The 22,330-nt window shown below is 31.3% G+C and overlaps 1 long non-coding RNA gene across 1 annotated transcript in view; it reads right to left on the bottom strand.

The window, feature by feature from the left end:
- Positions 1-22,330, bottom strand: part of LOC109029352 (uncharacterized) — a 95,009-nt gene that overhangs the window by 10,975 nt on the left and 61,704 nt on the right. Inside the window, exons 2-3 of the long non-coding RNA XR_010130679.1 lie at positions 18,317-18,397; positions 16,391-16,623 (exon numbers count right to left, since the gene is read on the bottom strand). This is a non-coding gene — a long non-coding RNA (uncharacterized lncRNA). The remainder of the gene's footprint in view (positions 1-16,390; positions 16,624-18,316; positions 18,398-22,330) is intronic.

Genomic DNA, 22,330 nt, shown 5'->3' on the forward strand with positions numbered 1-22,330 from the left:
ATGTAAAAGAAAGGGGTCAAATATTCTTTCATCAATTTATTCAACAATGAGTTGAATTTACTAAGCAAAGTGCTATAAATGGTGTATTAGTCTGTCCTCATGCTGCTAATAAAGACATACCTGAGACTGGGTAATTTATAAAGAAAAAGAGGTTTAATGGACTCATAGTTCCACATGGCTGGGGAGGCCTCACAATCATGGTGGAAGATGAAGGAAGAGCAAAGACATGTCTTACATGGCACCAGGAAGAAGTGCAGAGCAAAAGAGGGAAAAGCCCCTTATAAAACCATCATCAGGTCTCATGAGAACTCACTCACTACCATGAGAACAGGATGGACGAAACCACCCCCATGATTCAATTATCTCCACTTGGTCTCTCCCATGACATGTGGGGATTATGGGAACTACAATTCAAGATGAGATTTGGGTGGGGACACGGGCAAGTCATATCAGATGGCTAGAGCAACAAAGAAAACTGACAACAGCCCTTGATCAGAATGCTTAATTTTTGGTAGGGGAGACAGGCATTAAACAGATACACAAAAAATATATAATCTGGAACATGATTATAAGGTCTGTGAAGAAAATTAGGCAAGAAACGAGATGGGAACAAAAGAATACTAGGAATTTTAAATGTGAGGACTTGAAGTTGAGAGACAGAGTCATGCATAAACCTGGGGAAGAGCATTCCAGCTAGTGGGAAAGGTAAATAAAAAGTTATTATTTAGATGGAGCACAGTGTATGAGGAGGAGTGTAGCGAGAAGTAAAGTCAGAGAGTAGAGAGACCTACAGGCCAGTATTGTCTTTAATTTACTTGCAGAATCAGAAGTAAATCCTTACTCTGTGAGTAGATTGTGAGTTGGATTTTGGAAAGATTTTAGTTTCCTGAGTAAAATATCAGAGAAACATCCACTAAGTCAATGAAGGTGTGACTTCAGCTCAGTAGGCAGATTGGAGACACAGAATAAGAGGACCCATCTAACAAGTTTGAAAAACATTCTTCCAAAAATTAAAAGGGAAAGGCTGAGTCAACATCAAAAATAGAATTTTCAATAGAAGATTGTGAATGACGTGAATGACACTGAAATTAATTCAGAGAAGTCACATAGGTAAAAACTGAGAGAAGGTCATTATGTTTGGCAATTAACAAGTTTGTAGTGACTTAAATAGGAGCTCTTTTAGTAGATTAATAGAAGGAGAGACAGATAACAATGGTCTGTGGAATATGTGAAAGTGAGGACGATGAAGGAAGGTTAGTATTGAGGATTTTTTTATGGTAAATGGATAAAGAAAGCTAAAGTTTGTTTGATCATTTTAAAAATACACTTTATTACAAAAAGAGTTTCGTGTAACTTTGGAATTCTTAATTTCTGTGTATTATTTCTATCAAGTTAAATACAGGAAACTTCAAAGAACCTACAAATTTCCTACACTGTGCTGAAATTAATGGAGTGATTTGACTGTGAAGTACAGTCTAGCAATCCAGCATAGTATGAAAAACATGTGTTCTCAAATAAAGACCTGGATTTCAGGGCTGATTTTGGCAAATAGTATTGCATGGGAGTGTTAAACTTCTTTGACCTTTAGTATTCTTAACATAGAGTTAGGATACTAGTAATATCTACCTGAAAAGTCTATTACAAATATGAAATTCATGAATACATGTTTTTTAAAAAGGCGTTTAAACATACACAGGGTGGTTCCTGTTATGATTAGCAACAGTAGGTTTTACAGAGGGAAACTGGTGACTCTGATTTTAAAGAGTGACACTTTTGCTCCCTATGATTTCAGGCAAGTCATACTTTTTAAATCTAAAAAATACTATCTGTGAGGAAGTTTTAAAAACATAAGCATCAATCAACCTAAAAGTTTAAACCTTTTCCCCATCTTTGAGCATTATTATTATTTCTAAGTTTTGTAAGTGATTTATATTTTGAACTAGATCCTGTACAGAAAAGTGTTTACAAACTGTGAAACACTATGTACCTGTAAAGTTTTATATATTTTTCATGTTTTCATTGCAATGATATTTTATTTAATTAGATTTCACGTGTAACTACTATTCATTATAGCAGATTACATATATATATCTTCTGATTCCAAAGAAATACTTTCAATAGTTTTGAAATAGCCTTGGTTACAAATAGAGCACCTTTGATTTTCTTCATAAAATCATCTTTCATAACCTTTGGATTGAACACCTTATATCACTTTCATGTTGCTCTTTGAAACTCTATTTCTGATCCCTTTAACATCAAATACAGAAAGAAACATACTAGAGCACCATCACAGTACAGCCCTTCGGAGATTCCAGAAGAAGGCCTATGGCACAGTATGTTAACCCATCACCCATTTGGATACTTTAGCTTATTTGACCCCTGCTTGACAAGAAGAGGTCAGATTCATATTGTTAACATTCTTAAGCATGTGTATCTCTGACACCCTCCATTTCCCTTTAAGACCAGAATAGAGTTCAAATGCACTCACCTTTTCAATAAAGCATCACTAGTATTGTCTGCATATACACTTGGTATTCAGAAGATGCAGATCTTTTTGAAGTAAAATCAAGAAAATACTTCTTGTATATATTTTGCCAAAGATTTAAAATGCTTTGTGCAATAAGTCGCTCTTATCAAAGGTTTAGTTGAAAAAAAATGAATGTTTCAGAAGATATATCTTAACCTAAAGAATATAAAAAGTAACAGCTATGCAAACCATTTTGGTAGATAATAGTTTTAGGTCACTAGATGTTCAGAGCTAAATTTTGGATTTTATCATTAATAAAATGAGTCCTCTATAGGACTTCTTCCTCCTCTTATGTCTTTAGTATTTAATTTTTGGCAATACATTATGGATGGACTAGTATACAGTTATAAAAGCATGGAATTTTACATTGTAGAACTCTGAATTTGAATGCGAGTGGTCTTTGACACTTTACAATTGAATAAGTTACTTAACCAAGTGTGATCCATTTCTTTTTTCTATGAAATGGAAGAATGCATATATCACAGAGTTTTCTCTTCCTTGTTTTATTCCATTTTGCTAATTAAATAAAAAACTGTGTATACATTGCCTGATACAAAATAGAGCTTCAATCAACAATTGGCTTCTTTTTAGTATGTTTGGTGGTTTTATATAATTGTTAATATAAATTGCCTAAAATTATTTTATCTGAGCATGTATGATATTAACAAATGTGTATTTGATACCAAAATATGCTCAATAACAAGATGAAGGAGAAGAGTAAGGGGAAAATTGGCCATGATAACAAACATACTCTCTCATAAGTAAACTACTACACAAGCATTGCTATTCTATTATTTTGCTTTTTATTGTTGTTAACTTGATCTTTATCAGTTTTAATTCTATTTTGGGTGACTTTCTATAGGTAAGGATGTAGTGATAATAAATCATAATACATTTGAAATACAATCAGGAACTGCAATAATAATGTTTTGGTTAATGACAGACCTCATATACAATGGTGATCCCATAATATTTTAGTGAAGCTGAAAAATTCCTGTTGCCTAGTGATATCTTGATGGTTCTGACCCTGTGTAGGCCTAGGCTAATGTGTGTGTTTGTGTCTTCATTTTTAACAAAAATTTTAAAATGTAAAACAAAGAAAAAAACAACAAGAAAAGAAGCTTATAGGATAAGAATATAGAGAAAATATTTTGGTACATCTGTAAATGTGTTTTTGTTTTAAGCTAAATGTTATTACAGAAGAGCAAAAAGTTTTAAATAGGAAAAAGTTTATAAAGTGGAAAACTTACAGTAAGCTAAGATTAATTATTAAAAAATAAATAACTTGAAAAATGTCTTATGAATTTAGCATAGTCTAAGTGTACAGTCTTTATAAAGAATAAGGTAATGTACAGTTATGCCCTAGGCCTTCACATTCACTCACTCACTGACTTACCCAGAACAACTGCCAATGTTGCAACCTTCATTCAGTAAGTGTCCCATTTAGGTGTGCCAATTTTTATCTTCTATGCCATAATTTACTGTCACTTTTCTATCTTTAGATATATTTATGTACACAAATACTTAAAATTGTGTTACAATTGCCTACAGTATTCAGTACAGTAACATGCTATATGGGTATGTAGCCTAGGAGCAATAGGTTTATACCATGTAGCCAGTGTGTGTAGTAGGTTACACCACTTAAGTTTGAGTAAGTATACTCTATGATGTTCACACAAGAACAAATGTGCCTATTGATGTATTTCTCAGAACATATCCCTGTTAAGTTGTGCATGACTGTGATAAATATTAATACCGTGAAATGCTTTGAGAATATATAGTTATTTCGTTGTTATTTATGAAAGTATTTCATTGTTTTTTATGAACACATTTTTCACTGAGAATGATTGCCAACTAAACAAGGTTTCATTGGAGTTTGTCTATTGACAAGGTGTTATTGGAGTTTGTCTATTGACAAGGTGTTATTGGAGTTTGTCTATTGACAAGGTTTTATTGCAGTTTTTATATTATCAACATTATCTAGCTTTGCAAACCGTAGTGTTCAAAAACCTTAATTCAATGTGTTTGTCATCACATACATTTCATACCAGGAAGTCATTTCTTTAAATGAAAGAGTTTAGAAGCTCAGGTTATCTCAGAAGTTGAAAGATATACATAGAGGCAAGGATACTAGATTCTGAAACTCAGCTTCTAAATGTTCATCACTACCTCAAATAACATGTGTTATAGGGAATACCAAATTTTTATCAAATAAAGTAATTGTTCCCAAAATAAAATATGAAAAAAGTTCACTATCAAAAAACTTGTGAATAAAATATGTACTGTGATGATCATTAAAATCAATACATTATATCACAATTTGTATTATACAAAGGTAAGAAAAATCTAGTAAAATCTTCAAAAGTATGTAAAGATTAATTACGGTTAACTATTACATACTCCATTCAATAAGTATTGGTGTTGTTCAGTTTGTACCAGATATTGTTGAGGTTCTGAAGATCTAGCAAATCTGGTAGACCTATAGAATTAAACTGTTAACCAATGTCCTGAGTAACACTGAAATAAATGAGAAATTGAAAAGCATGCAGGTTTTGAAGAAATTTTCCCAGTGTAAACTCAACTTATTTTTCCAAGTACGATTCTTTATATTTTGTGATTTTGTAATTTTGCCAAGATTATTAAGAATTCAGTAATCAAAATATTTACACATTCTGCACTGACCAACTGTCTTCTTGTGTTGATTTTAGTTTCAGCAGTATGTATGCACATTTAGTATAAGCTGCTATGAGAATGATTTTTGAATGATCACCATTTTCTTTTAATTTTGGCAGTTCTATGATATCCATAACTCAGAAATGTAAGTTCAACCTCACACATAACCAGAAACCTAACTGAAATATAAATTATCGGGTAAAATTCCTATTTTACTAACAAAAATTAAATGATCTTTTGTTACACACACGCACACACAACACGTAAACTAAACTATTTATAGAGGACTATAAGTAACACATTGCATGCCCTCATTTCTCTAATGTGACATGTACTGGAGTTCTATTTGAGAAGCTTTATTACTGCTAGCTGTCTTCCAGATATATGTCTATTCTTGGTTTTATTTGGAGATTTATTTATATGCTTCTTTGGAGCTTTTTCTAAAGTGCATAGCTAAGAGACGTGAATTTTTCCATTTTTTTAAGTTTTGTTTATATGTTAAGATATCATCTAGTTATAAACTTGTCATTGGCTACTAAGTTTATAACATGGTTTTTCTTACAGAAAAAAATATAGACTTCCATTCTTTCTGTCACAATTAATTTATGTTGCAGTAAATAGGTTAGTAAGGTCTAGAAAAGATTTTAGAAAGGCAAGGGAGAACAAGTACTGAACAGATACAAAGTTCTCCCTGTAGAGAAGGATTTGTAGAAATAGCCCTGTGTGGTCACTGGATGGCTGTATAAATTGTCATGTTGTGCAGCCATCTCTCTCTCTCACTCTGTCTCCTTCTCTCTCATAAAATAGAGCTTTTGTGTCTTTTAAATACACACACACACACACACACACATAGATGCTCAAAAGGAAATTTGAAGTGTTATAATATTTAATTTTGAAAGTAGAAATTTTCAGCTACCTATTTCTCAAATAATTTTCCCAACATTTCTCTTATTTGGATGATTTTTGTCGCTAGTATATTTAAAAGAAAAATTATATTTTAAAAGACCTTCATATACAGTACATTTTTCAGTTGTATAGTGATGTTACTTTTTAAAGTATATCTTTAATATGTAACTATCTTTTAAAATTATTTTGCTTTACCTAACAAATTTTCTCCAAACAAATTTACTGGCATCTTGTCATTTGGTGTTGACATTGTAGCTATACTCTTGATGTCCCCAGTGACTTTCATTGATTTAGTTCACTTTTCTGTTTGGAATGTAACATCTTACAGCCTTGCATTGACATCTTCTGGGGAATTTTGTGATGGCAGAAAGTCCTACTTATGTGAATAGTATAGATGCATACTTATTTTCTATTGTTTATATGCTATCTCTTAGCTTACTGAATGATGTTATTTAACATATGTCTCTGAGGTGTGTATAATATATAATTAAAAAAATAATATTAAGCTTTCATTGATCTATGCAGCTGAGTGAGAGGCAATATTTCTAGATAAATTGTACTTTGGGATCCCAACATTATTATAATTTTGAACAGAAAATGAAAATTTTTATTTCATGAGTTACTCATGAAATGAGTTAACTCTAAAAGTCTTCAAGATAATTTTAGCAGTACTACTCTGTGTGTATGTTTATTGCTTTTCTTTTTAAACAGTAGTTACACATTAATATTTATTTCCTTAGTACTTTTGAATTCATCATGCATGAAACACAACATTTAAAATGGGCAAATTTTCTATAGAATATAGTTCACTAAAAATGCTTTACTATCATATTTGTCTTAAAAATAAGTATTAATGATATAATTTAAAGAGCAGCTAATATATCAAAATTGCAATGTTGTCAGCCTGTTTGCAGGCACAGATTTTAAGTTCTTTACTCAGTCCTAGCAATAGAACTTCAGTAAAATGTCTGTCTTATCATAGCTGCCTATGGAATAAGACACGTAATGGGATAGTTTGTGACTACAAAATATATTCAAACTAACAGAACATATCTATATAAAACTTTTAATCTTGATCTTACTAGAAATATTTTCTACTAAACTAGCTATTTCTATGAAAGTACTAAATACACTATCTTCCTGAAATAATAATTTCAAGAAACATCTATTTCTGTAAATTTTCTTTAAAAATTTCTTTTAAAATATTGAATATGCTGAAATTAAAATAAATTGTTTAAATGATTAAATATAAACAATAGTAATAAACATTCCATACAGATTTTCAGAAAATTATATTTCAGTGAAGACATGCTCGCCTTATACATTTACTTAAGCTCACTTAATCTGTCATAAACATATGATTATGAGATACTGTCACAAAGTATCTCATCAAATCTTCAATAAAACATAAGGTTATTTTGTGTGGCAAAGACTTCTTTTTTAAAAAATGTACACTATTACACTTCTTAAGGCGAAAGTATGAATTCGTTCTTTTTTGAACATCTTCTGCCAATAGGCATTTCTCTGACAGTTTATTGGTCATCACCTCTAATACATTTCACCTATTCAAGGTGTTAATTAGGGGATGCTTATTCTATGAGCTAGCCACATTTTTGCTTTCAATTTAAATTAAAACATGTTTCCAGAATAGTTTTATAGGCATTATTGTATATCTGACTAATATGAGTTATTGTTAACTACATTATAAATCTTATTTATAGCCATATGCTTGGTAAAATAATATTTGATTCCATGTAATAATGCAATTTACAAATATAAACAGAGGTAAATAATTACACTATTATACAGTAAGTAAAATTGTCATTAACTACATATACCTTTTCCATGAATGACAATATAGTTTTTCTTGGTATTTAGTGTATATAATAGGAAAATCTTCATCTCTTAGTTACCAGATACATAAGGTATATTTTCTATCTATAAGCAAGTGGGATTTAACAAAGTGCATTAAAACAAACTGACAATAAAAAGCAGAATATGGTGGGACAATACAGTGGTCCTGGGAAGCTGTTAGATTGCAATTGGAAAAAATAAGTTGATGTTATTAGAGAAAAAAATGCAATGGGAAAGATGGGCTTCCATAAGACTTTAAATGCATTAGAGGAAAAGAACAGTAAGAAAAAAATGATCATGTGGCAAGAATTGCATGTTTCTTATCCCGTGGGAGTTAAGAAGAGAGTGAATATTTTATTTTTGCTGCAGCAGAGGGAGATGATACTAAAAAGACAGTATAATATATTATAAACTGTTGATTAATCTGTCAATACCAAGATATGGTACTTGGCTATTTTTTTGCCTGCAGGAAAAGTAAACCCTTTGGAATTAGCTTTCCTTTGTTTCATTTTTTTCTGCTTTATCATTTTATTGATTATTATTTTTACTAATTATACTCCTTATCTGGTCTCTTCAAAATCAAGTTGGAGCTTTAGATATGAGTCTATCATTCAGGAAAAGAAGCTGGCAAAAAAATATAACAATAAAGGAAGAAACACATGATGGGAGTCTGAACATTAAAACTCTCTTGATAGATTATAAATAGAGATATAGATAGATAATAGATAGTAGATGGACATACTGATATATATATGAGCATAGTAAAGTATGATTATAATAAGTAGTTTGGAAAGAAGAAATTTACATTTAATACATTTCTGCTTTTAATGTCTTATCCTGGTAATGAAGCTTTATATTCATTAACTGATTTCATTATTATATTAATTTAGCAAATGTTTGCATTTCATAGATAGGTATATTAAATCTCAAAAAGTTTGAATAACTTGTCCAAGATAGCATAAGGTAGTAAAAGCATACCAAAGGCTTTTCAAAGGATTCAACACTGGAAACATTGAGCCCAACAAATTCTGATTCTATGTTTGTGTAAAGAATGATTGGATTCACATATTAAGTATTTAGAGAATCAAGTCGTTAAAATGTCATAAGGCTACCGATAAATTATTATTATTAAGCCTGAACAACTGTTGATGTGATAAATACTGTCTTAATTAGGATTATTTTTTTAAATCTCAAATAGATACAAAGGCAGGAATTCCTTTAGGATTAATGATTTTTATTTCAAATTGAAATGAAATGAAATAAATTCTGATTCAAATTTTGCTTGAGGTTATTTATATTGTATATAGTCTTATTTCCCGGAGGTATTAGAATTAGAACACATTAAAATATTAGTAAATTTTATGGTAATAATTTTAATTACCAATAACTTCACAATGGTAAATCATTTAAAGCCTTGAGAAATTTATGTCAGCATACCGTTATTCCTAATTTCCAAAATAAAATGAATTATATCACTTATTTATCACATAAATGTTAATAAAATTAGTCTCTTTTTCTACCAAATTTTTATATCTTGAGATTTGCTGATTATAAAATTAAGCAGAGAGCTTCAGTAGAGGCTCAAATGAACTCTAAAACATTTAATCTATCAATGTCAAAAATTATTTAGGAAAACTGAAAAGAAATACAGTTATTGTTTATATTTTCTCAATTTCCTATAGTAAGCATTTGCTATTTTTAATAACAAAAATAATCAGCTAAACTTTAAAAGATTTAATTCTGTTATGTGAGAAATAGCAAATAACATTATTTTATAATTAAATGAGAAGATGTAGGTAAGTCTAAGATGAACCATAACTGAAAGGTGAAAGATTTTTAACATATGGGTTTAGGAAATATTTTAATAAATCATATTTTAATTCCTGTTTCTGTATATATTCTGTACTCTGTTCCTCCTGTCTGAAATATATTTCTTCTTTATTTCTGCTCAGACTTCGACTTTTTCCATGCCATGCCGATCTTCTCCTCCCCTGAGACGTGGCCTCAATTGGTTTTACTCCTTTCTAACAAAAACTCATCTCTCCTTTGAAAATGAGAAATTTTATCATTAATGACAACATGGGTGGAATGTGAGGACATCTTGCTAAGTAAAATAAGCCAGGCACAGAAAGACAAATATTGTATGATCTTACCTTATATGTGGAATCTAAAACGGTTTTTCTCTTGGAAAGGGAGTAGAAAGACAGTCTGGGTTGGGGAGGAGGGCCTGGAAAGTGGTGGGGATAGGGATGATGTTAATCACAAGGTACATAGTTTCATTTAGACTGAAAAAATAAGTTTTAGTGATCTATTGCACTGCATGGTGACCACAGTTAATAATAATGTATTATATCTTTCAAACTTGTTAAAATAATATTTTTAATGATGTCACTATAAAAATAGTTAAGTTGATGAGGTAATGGATGTGGTAATTAGCTTGATTGAATCTTTATATTATATTTTATTTATATATATATCAAAACATGACATTTTACCCCACAAGTATACACAAATTAAATTAAAATGATTCATCACAAGTTTAACGTGCAAAGTCTATGCTCAAATTTTACTTTCAAAACTATGTTTCTCTTTGCTTAGAAATCTGGTGGTTTCTATAGTGGTTTCTAAAGCAAAAAACACAGCAACAACATACAAAATGTTAGAGATAAGTGTGCACGGGCATTGCTTGAAAGAGAATAAATTGATATACCAGCTAGTATAGTCAAGTGGCAGAAAAGAAAATGACATTCTAAAACAAGTGGTCTATATATTTCAGCCTTTCTATTACTTACTAACTCATAAATACAGGATCATTTTAATGCTGATATATTTATTAATTCATACAGATTCACAGCTTCTGAAAGGACCATGGACTAATTGGATCACAAGCAAACTGAAACATGACAGGGTAAATATTATTGTGATTAGGATTATACAAAAACACCATGATGCCTCTCCCAACTTAGGGAAATCAGTGAAGATTTTCTTGAAGAAAAGTGTTATGAACCATTAGAATATTTGGGTAAAAGGACCAGACTGCCAGTACAGCCAGCTGCTGTAATATGAGGGTGTTTCTTATGTGGCTTACTGATTTTCTTTTTTAAAAGTGGATAATGATCTGGAGATATTTTTAAACAAATAAATTGAATGCTAGGTTTTGAAGAGCTCTCTGGCAGCGCTATAGAGATTGGATTGAGTTTGGAGGTACGTTAGATTCATGAAGGCTAATTAAATGGCTCTGGCCATAATCCAGGGTTGATATGAAAAAGCTCTTAACAAAAGAATTGGGGGTGGAAGTAATAGGAAATATGAAGCAGTTTTGAGAGGTATTTAATATATTGATGTGACCAAGTCAAATGACTTGTTAAGATATCATAAATGAGACTATAAGAAGAGTCTAAGCATTTTTTACACCATAAAATACAAACAAAATAATAATATTTCAAAACATTTTGGAATATACAGATAAACTTACATTTAATGAGAGATAATCATCTCACAAAAGGGCAGAGATGAACAATATCAATCTATACCTGCAACCAATTTGGGACACACTATAATGGAAACCTCTCTAGATTACTTCTGGGCTTCTGCTTATGTAAGTAAGTGGATTAAAGATAGTACCTTCAAGTGCATGTTTTGAGGACAGTAACAACTAATGAGTAAAGTTTTGGACAAGTTAAATAAATCAAAGTACAGATATCCTGCATGTTATTACAAGTTTTGTTCTACATTTCAGAAGACAGCAGTAGGAGAAGAGAGAGATTTGAGGTTATCAACATTTAGGCATTGGCAAAAAGCCATGAGTCTTCTTAAGATAACAAAGGAAATAAGTGAATTGAGTAGGTCAGTTAAAGAACCTAGAAAGCACTAAAGTTTCAGTGGTCAAATTGAGATGAGGATCTAAGAAAGAACACAATCAATAAACATACAAAGAAGTTAGAGGAGACCAGACATTTTATTAGAGAAATTAGATAAAACATGGATGGTCACCAATAGTAAATGCTTCAGAAAAATGAGGTAATACAGAGCAACAACAATAACTACCATCACCACAACAACTATTGAAATCGGAAACTGAAAAGTCCTTGGTAACACCGGGAAGAACAGTGCTAGTTGGGTAATAGGCAAGGTACTAAAAAATTAAATAAATATAAGATTGGAGATTATAGACCATAGGCTACTCTTTTAAGAACTTGTACGATTTGGAGGAAAAGACAAATACTTCAGTAGCTACACAAGACGCATTATGATAAGATGACAGTACTTATATTTATATCTAAGTTCTACCGTATTTAAAAAAGGGAGGTGTGGGCAAGAATAATTAGACAGGGAAAAAAATGACAATGAAGTTGAAGACAAGACAACTGATGGAATAAGACTCCCATTGGGAAGAAGATATGTGTTTCAGATTTTTTTAAATGGAGAAATTATACTTCAGAATAACAAAAAACACCTTCATTTAAGATAGGTTAAGGGGAAAGTGGTATTACAATGCAGATAATTTTCTAGTTTGAAAGGGTAAAATATTGATGGAGTCTATATCTCATTAAAGCTATTTAATTGTAAATAAGGATATCTGCTATGTAAAATATAGTCTGTGAAGTGCAGGCTTTGAGAATCAAGGAGGGTTTTGATTAAAGGATATTGAAGAATTGCTGTATAAAATTGAAATTTTTTGTGAATTTAGAGCTATTGTCACATGGTTTTGTATCATTAAATTCAAAAGTAAGATTGGGAAAAGCAATAAGTTGATTAAAACAATATGCAGGCTTAGGGAGTTGAAGAGGCAGACAACCAAGGAATAAAGTGTTAATGTTTGGGTGACAGAATACTGTAAATAATAAATAACAAAAATTACTACTAGGAAGAGATTGTTTAGAATAAATATAATGAAAAATATGTTCTGAAAATTATAAATCCCTAGGTACATATTCAGAAATATTATCAAAAGATAAATTAATGCTTAGCTATAATATGTTAATATAATTAGCAGTTTAACACTAGTGCTACTATAATGAAAAGGACCACTTATATAAGGATCCTTATTCACACAAAATTCCAAATTCATTTAAAATACAATTTAAAATAATTATCCATGAATCATATTTAGTATTTAATTTCATTATCTTAAGGAATACATACTATATTATTTCCAGAAAAGACATAGAAAATAAGTAAAAACAATTTCTTTGGCAATCCTCTGAGAAACTGCAATAAAAAGAACTGCATTGTCTAATCAGACTCACTCAGAGCTTGAGATTTATGAAGAATCTGAGCCATAGAAATGATCACAATGTACAAGCAGAGCAGAGAAGTCCAGGGACTGCCACTGCAGTTGTCTTGTTTGTTGTTGTTTGTTTTGAGGCATTTTTTGTTTTTGCTACATAAGAGTAGAACAGAATAGCATACCAAGTCTCTAAACAATGTTCGCAGCTATATTGATTAAAATAAAAATTGAGTTGTTTTAGTTGTAATACATCTCCATTTTATACTCTGATATTTACATAACATACAGGACCTTTACCAGGGAGCCATGCTCTTAAATCCCTGTGCTCTACATGTGCTTATACTAAGCAATTAAAACAAGTACAACATACGAAGAACATTTTACAGATAAGGGCTTTTTCACCAGCAAATACCAGTAACATGTTTGCAAGAGGTTTGTCATTACACTATTTATGAGTATATTTGACCAGGCTATCTTCTTTGTTTCATGGGGCCACCCCTCCATTCAATTGAGGGAATCATCTGTAGGCCTACTGCTAACCATTTTCTTCCAGAAACATACATTTATATTTGACAACTGGTGATCCTTTAATATTCATTTAAATTTTAAGTTTCTCATCAATGAAATTACAAAAGATGAAAGACATTAGTATTTTCCCTGTGCCTCTGAGCCAAACAATATCAAGTAGCTTCTAGCTGCTTTCTGCATAATTAAAAATATAATGTCAGTGTGGTTAAGCATCCAAGGTAAATAAAGTATTACATGATGTCAAGAGCTACCTTATTGATAATTTGGTCACTGTGACCTCTGAGACCCCTCTGAAAATATCTGGACTTAGAGAAGAATACTGTGTTTCCTATTTATTGCATGTCTATGCTATATAATCTCCCTCTCCCTCTAAGAAACCAAATTAGGAGCTAGAGATATGTAACTAGACATACCTAATAAAGGAATACAATTGGCCAACATAAGGTATTTCATCAGCAAACACAGTTCACTAATTTTTCAACCAGAGATGTTAAATACTATCCAAAACATTCTATGATGTTATAAAAGTCCAAAATACTCATTTATAAGAAAGTGCATTTGTACAAAATATAAATAGGAAAGCAAGGCGGTCTTTTCTTACAGAATCCTACAGTAAGATCAAAGAACCTTACTGAACAGACATTTAAATAGATCACTGAGAGATAACATTTGAATTGGTTTTAATTTTATTTGAGAAGATTCTACCAAAATCTATAAACCAGCCAATAAAATGTCATGATTAACTGCATCAAATGCTGCCAAAAGGTCCAACAAAATCACGAAAGACAACATCCCTTGTTGCAATCAAAAGGTCATTATTTTCTTTCAATACAGCAGTCTCAGCACTATGATGAGGATGAAATCCTGATTAAAATTGCTCAAATGAGTCAAATTGCATCTTGTGTTAATGTAATTGATTACAACCTCCAACACTTTAAGCAGAGCCTAAATTAAAAAATGAATGATGATGTTGCACTTTATCCACCAGTAATGAAGCTTTCTTCAGCACTTCTGGCTCAGTATAAATTCACGGTCATTTGAAGAGCTGACTCAGAGCCAAGAAGGAGAAAAAATACTATTTTAATGTCCATCAATGACATTATGAGAATCAATATCCAGGTTCAAAACAGAGGACTGAGTCTTGCTGAGAATCCATCTCTCACTCCGAGAACCAGAATTTACTAATCCTGAACTGTTGAAAAAGAATATCTACTTTGGTCTCTGAATAATTACTACCATAAACTGAATGATCATATTCCCACATTGTGCTCCTCACAAAGTTTTGCTACTGAACAATACAAAAAAGACATGTTCTTAGATCTTGATAGTTCTCCCTCATTTTGGTGCCTCTCACAGATTAAGAGAAACAGGAACTGTGTCATTGACCTCCAGGTCATTAGTGCTACAGCTGTACGCTAAGATCATCCCAAGGTAGACTAGAGATAGGAGGCGGAGACAAATCAGAAAAAAATGATTTACGGATTGCAGATATTTTAGCAAACAACCTTGGCTCATAACTTATGCATGTAATCTATGAGGAAAAATTGACATTAAAATTTAAAATGTTGCTATGTGATAGTAATAACAGTAATAGATAACATTCAGGGAGTGATTATTTTTTCCAGGAAATATTATAAGTAACGTATCTACACACGAACAAAATTCATGTTTGTATTAGCTTCATAAAAATATCTCCTAATCTATAAAATAATCCCTATTTTGCAGATTAGGAAACTAAGACAAAGAGAAGAAGTTCTGCCAATTCATTCTTATATAAGTACAAAAGTTTGAAATTGAATTCAAACATTTTGTTTCAAGAGCCTGCACCACTGTCTCATAGCATCGCTATGCCATCTTATCCCATGTTGTCTAATGCTTATGTGGCTAGTGACACTAGACAAAGCAACTCAATTCTCATGCTACATTCCACTACTTTTTACACTGGTATTTCCTTTAGTATGCTGCAAACAGCCATACATATATCCATATTTATATACACACATAAAATGTCATAAGAATCCTAAAGGGTATATATCCCTAAGCACTGTTTTATATGTACATATGTATTATGCACATATGTATCAAATGATTTAACTCATAACTGGATAAACACTCAAAAACTTTTATAAGAAAAAAATTATAGGACAAAGTATATATTGTCTTTGGCTTAAGTTGCCTATCACTAATTATTTGGATTAAAAGGGTTTCTCAATAGCATTGAGTGGCAATGACAAAAAAGATTTTCTCTGCGGTAATACTCTCACTATAATAAACTATCTTAGCAGAATGGCATTATCACAGTCAAAATATTGTTGTAGTCTATACATTCTTTCTTGCAGACACACGTATTAATTTTTAATCCGGAATATGACAAGAAAGAAACTATAACATATTTTGAACTGAAATAACAATGAGAGAATCATTTCACACAAAATCATCTCTAAGTTTCATTAAGTACATCAGCTGTCTCATCAACTGATTTTTGAAGTGGCAGAATGACCTAGCAAATCACATCTAATGACAAAGAAAGTAAATGTAATTAAAATCCAACCTAGGGCAAAAGCCAATAACTGACAAATGAAGAGAAGGCATTAAAGTTATGTTAAAAAGTGAATTAATAACCTTGAATGAAATAATAACACTCTAATGACTAAATTTCACCGACAGCTTACCAGATTCTGAAGTCAATCTGTCGTCCTTTTAAATCAGGTGTCCAACTATCCCAAGATTGATTAAGAAATGCCGGCTTCCATTTTTTCAAAGCAATTTCAAATCCTTCCATCAGTAGTTATTTTACTTTCAACGTCTTTCCCAAATTGATTGCAGATTCTGTTCTTCTTGATTTTTGTTCATGTTTCATGGCTCTGATTTCTCATTTAGTCACATCATAGGTCGTAAAACTGTGCTACATTCAAAAGACCACTGAATTTAGCAGAGTATTTAATGGACATTGAATCAGAAGGACTGTGGTTGAATTTCCATTTACCACTTACTGAATGAGTAGTGTTAAAATTAACCTTTTGAATATCTGCTTTCTCCACTGTACAGGGAATTTTAAAATAACAAAATCTGCAAATACCTTATTTTTAAAAAAGCGAATGTGTTAAAATTTGGATGATCCTTTCAGTTGGACAAATGTAAAATATTATTTTCAATGGTAACTGACATTTTAGCAATACCCAAGGGCACAATTAGAAGAATGAAAAGTAGCAGCATTTACCATTGATTTTGAGAGGTATAAGATATTACATTCGATTCAACTTTTTATTTTATAAAAATGAAGAACTCATTGCCAAAGAGATAAATGTATCCGAGATCTCAAAAATAGAAATTTGGGGTAAAGTTTCTTGAATCTGGTCTGTATTTTGTTTTCAAAAATAAATCATTCAGGATTTACTAAGCAGATACGTTCTGAAAATGTGCTGACAGGAAGGAAGGAGATGAGATCTGTTTCTAAATGGGCACAATACTATTTTAGAAAATCTTGCCAAATATGAAATACCAAATAAAGAGACTAGAGTCGTTTTCCAGTTTTGCCTTTGAATTTGTAAATATGGAGAAGGAGCCAATTCATTTTACTCCATTTTCTTTGTTTGTAAAATGGATAGGACACAGTCATCTATAATGTCCTCCAGCTCAGTGAGTCAGCTTCAGAGCCTTCCCCACTGCTTATAGTAAGCAAAACTTAAGAATTTGACCTTATAGTAAAGAACAAGTAAGAACAAGTAGTTTATTCCTGTTTCAACCAGGTACTCTCTTGACCTTTGAATGATTACTTGATTTAAATATTCTGTCCTCCAAAATGGAGTTACAAATGTGCCCATTTTGCAGAGTTGCTCTGAGGATTAATGACTCACTTTGCACATACAAAGCACTCAGTCAATATAAGCTTTTATAATTTATTATAATGATTGTTTTCATTAGCTGATGTGGAAACAAGACCACTCATTAACTCATAATAATCAACTCCTATAAAGTATCTTTAAACACTGTCCTCAAAAGAGTTATGTTACAATTGTGTTGAATTATCTTGTTTGTTTGCTTTATGAATTTTCTTACCTCTCCTTTACTTGGCCTTGAATATGTCCAGCCCCTTACAAGGTCACACTAGAACATATCTTTCTTTATGAAGCCCTTTCTATCCTTCTCTAAGCTAAATTAACTATCCATCTCTTGCAGTAGCATTCTGTATACATTTCCACAGTGATACTTAAATTATATTACCATGAATTATACTTGTGTCTGTGTCTCCTACAAGAATGACTCTTCAGGGAGCAAAACCTGGGACTTACTTACCTTGAGAGTTTGGAGGCCCAGAAGAATTACTGGCAAAACAAAGATTCTTTGTACACATTTGCTAACTTTATGAAGTATTAGCGTATCAGAATGTAACATTAAAATGTATTACATTCTCCCAGGTTACTTTAGCAAAACCCATCTAATCAACCTATAGGGATATTAATGTGTTAATAATCTAGATAATTGCTTTGGTTTTTCAGATTATAATTTATGTAAATAAAGCTGTATTGCTGTATATTTTACTTTGAGCATATTTATTACTTTGAAGTTCTTGTTGGAGAAACAATAAACTGTGATACCTTTGCTCTCTCTGTTCCTTCTCCCAAGAATATCCTTCTCCCAATATCTACAAGGTTCACTCTCTCATCTCCTTCAGGTTTCTGTAGGAATATCACATTTTCACAGATCAGTCCCCTGACCACCATTCCTCTTGAATCCATTTTTCCATTCGTATGATCTTCCTCTCCTATACCCACATTACATTTTAAGTGTTATATACCTTGTTCATTTTCTTTGTCTTGCCCCAGTTAAATCTTTCTGAAAGCTAGGCCTTTCATATATTTTGTTCATAGCTATATTATCTTTGCCAGAAGGTGGTCTGTCACACGTAGGCACACAAAAATGTTTGTTAAATACATGAATACATGAATAAATACTAAGATAGAGTAAGGGAAATGGAGGACAATGGTATTTTAAAAAACACAAAACGTCAAATAGTTTAACATAACAGCACCATAGATTTATCGAGAAGAATCATTAAAGAAAAACTTTCTTTAAGACTTATTATTATGACATTGTGAGATGTCTTGTTTTCATGCGAGCTAATAATCGCAATTACAAAATTAATCATTGCAGCCAGCACACACCATGGGTAATTATGTGTATTGCAAAGTATATCAAAATGAAGAGTGACTCCTTTGTGAATTTGTATACCTTCTAAAATATATATGTATTGAATGCGTGCAAATATCTCTTCATTATTATATATGTACCAATTGATTTCTGGGTACCCTGCAAGCCCAAATGTTTTTAGCATCTATTTCTCTTCTGTATAGCAGTTTCCATGAAGATCATGTGTCTGGCAGTACTAGCAGAGTCCCATCAGCACAGGTTGTAAATATATGAATGATAACAGCAATAATATTATTAATAATAATAATATAAAAACAATAATACTAATAGAGAGTAGCAATGGCAAGAAGCATTTATTTTTTAGATGGTGTACCAGTACAATTGGTAGCAACATCTGATTGAGAAATTATGAGCCATTCCTTCTCTAAGTGAGATGTCGTGGTTTTCAGAACACCCCATGCACAGAATTTCAGTTGCATACTAGTATTACTCATCTACTAATCTGAAAGCAGCAGAAATCTTGGCTAAATATACTTTGCAATTTCTAAATACGGTTCTAAGTTTCTGAACTTGTGATCCTCAGATTTATTTTTTTTTAAATCTTCGATTCAGATGGGCCTGGATTTGACATTCAAATAGAGTACATCAAAAGTTGTTACTAAATCATCAGTTTTAAAACTTTAGTATGAAAACTGCATTGGAAATTGTGTAAAAAGTTATCTAACATACTTTTGCCTTATTCTATAAGCATTAAGGTGAGTTCTGAATAGAAAAAAAGTTCAGATATTAATAAGTTTGAAGAAAAAAGTGAATTAACCTAACCAGCAATATTCACATTAAGTGGATATCATGACATTTAGCAAATTAATTTTAAATTTTAAAAAATCACATAACATATTGTAAATAAACACTGCTTTATGCTGGTTTGTGTGCCATTGTTCCAGTAAAATCCCTTGCCAAATAAGTTTTGCAAATATTATATGATTTAACACAGATGATACTGTAAGAGGTGATGTAAAATTGTCTGTATTCATTCAAACTAGACATAAAATATTTTTAGATCCTAATATTTCAAAGAGTTTAATGGGGAAGAAAATGAAAATATTAATAAAGAACATATCAGTGCTGATTCAGAGAGGAGAAAGTTATCAAGAAAAAGAACAATTCAAATAAAAAGCAGTAAGAACTACATGAGTAACAGGATTTCTGGATTTAGGGGTTTTTTTTGTTTTTTTTATGTGGGTTTTTTGTAATATAATTTTTTTCTAACATCATGAGAGCTATTTGGTATTTGGGCTTGTGTCTACTTTGTTAATGATGTTTGGACTTTTAGTGTTAGAGCCCTACAGTTGATGTAGGAGGATTATTTACTTTCCTTGTTTGGAATTTAAACTGTGATAAAATCTGTGGCTTAAGGTATAAGAGCACTGTGTGTGTGTGTGTGTGTGTGTGTGTGTGTCTGTCTGCCTGTGTGTGTCTGTGTGTATGTGTACCTATATTTATTTTCTTATATTTACCACATTAATTAATATATGCCTATTATTGAGACTTGAAAGTGTCTGTAAATGAAAATATTATGATCACCCAAATTCACCCCCACTAATAAATTTATTGTGTGAATGAAATTACATGTCTTTTTTCTATGCACACCAAACTGAAGGACTGCCTAAAGGATTCTGTTTTGGTCTTCACATTACTGAGTGTCAGCGATGTGCAAGACACCAAACTCAGAGCTCAGTAAGGGGCTCAGCCTATGGGGATGTTTAACAAACATTTGTAAAATTATGACTGAATGATTATTACAAGTATTTTCTATACACTCAAATATTTTTCAAAATTATGATTTTGAATGGCTTAAGGGATTGTCATCTCATTTTGTCATACTAAGCATCACTCCAATATTGTTGACTGTTATTTTCAATTCATTGCATCTAGAAATAATGCTGCAAAGCCGGGCATAGTGACATGCACCTGGAGTCCCAGCTACTCGGGAGGCTGAGGCAGGAGGATTGCTTGAGCCCAGGAGTTCAAAGTTGCAGTGCACTATCATGGCACCTGCGAAGAGCTACTGCACTCGCACTCTAGCCAGGGGAGCATAGTGACACTTCATCTATTACAAAAAAATTATATAAAAATTATAAAAAGAGAGAATACTGAATGAATATATATATAAATATATAAATATATATAAATATATATTTTTATATATATATATATATCCTTTGTAAATTTTTCTTTAGCTTATCTACCCAGGTGTTGCATTATTTTACCAAATAATAGAATTCACATAAATCTGCAGAGTTTTCAAAGAGACTGTATTGAAGTTAATGCTTGTGTACATTATTATTTAGTGAAAAGTTAAAAATGATGGCATAATGTTTTGTTTCATTTTCCCATGTTAATAGTAAGGTATACCCAGAGTACATTTCTTATTAAGAAAAAAAAGATTGGGGTCACCTTGATGAAAAATTACCTGTATACTAGTTCAAATATATTATATATGAACTACAGTTCAAGAAATATCATCAAATATTATTAATATATTCTACTATCTAAAAATTCTGCTATAGCATTATATTTTATGGCTAAAAAAGCTTGATACTGGTTGTTACAGTAAATCTTTACTAATTTATGAAGCATCAAATTCAGATTTTTAAAAATTACGTCAAGCTCAAGCTATTTAGAATTCAGTATAATTTTATATATTACATAAAAAGAAAACAGCTTAAAATAAAGTTATATTATTTTATTGGGATGGGCTCTGGAGCCCATCCATTATTTGATTAAATAAATAAAAATAAAAAATAAAAAAGCCATTATTTGATTAAATAAATCAAATCAAAAATTAAATCAAAATTAATTTTCATTAATTCTTCATGGGCAAATAAGTTGTACTAATAGCCAAAAACATACCTAATTAAATATATAAAATTCTCATGCAATTCTACCTGCAATAATTACTAAAAGTTGGAAGTGGCATTTAAACTTCAAAGTAACATAACTGAATTTATTTAATAGTAATTAAAAATGTCTATGCTACTATATAGGGCTAGAGAACAGGATGCTGTTTAACTTCATTTTTCTTCCTTCTCAGAAAAACCTCAGAAAATGGAAGTTTAAAGGTATCCTGCTATTGTCAATTACTGTGGCTCGTAGTTCTTTTCACAATCCCCCCACCTCCAACCACCACTTTTTTCTTTTTCATCAGGTTTTCATTCTGGGAAATTAAATGTTTCTATTGACTGGGTTATTAATGCAAGAAACCTATCCAGAACAATTATACCACTTAGTAGTTTGGGAGAATCTGTATCTAATTCAGCTTTTGAAATGTTTCACTTATACTTAATCATACATACCAGTTTATGGGTGCATTTACATCTTATGAAAAGCACATGTCAATGCAATTTTAAAGTTTCTAGAAGATAATCAAGCCACAAAACTTATTGTCAACCCAATTAGAA

Source organism: Gorilla gorilla, chromosome 14 (genome assembly GCF_029281585.2).
Source record: "Gorilla gorilla gorilla isolate KB3781 chromosome 14, NHGRI_mGorGor1-v2.1_pri, whole genome shotgun sequence".
Lineage (NCBI taxonomy): Eukaryota > Metazoa > Chordata > Mammalia > Primates > Hominidae > Gorilla > Gorilla gorilla.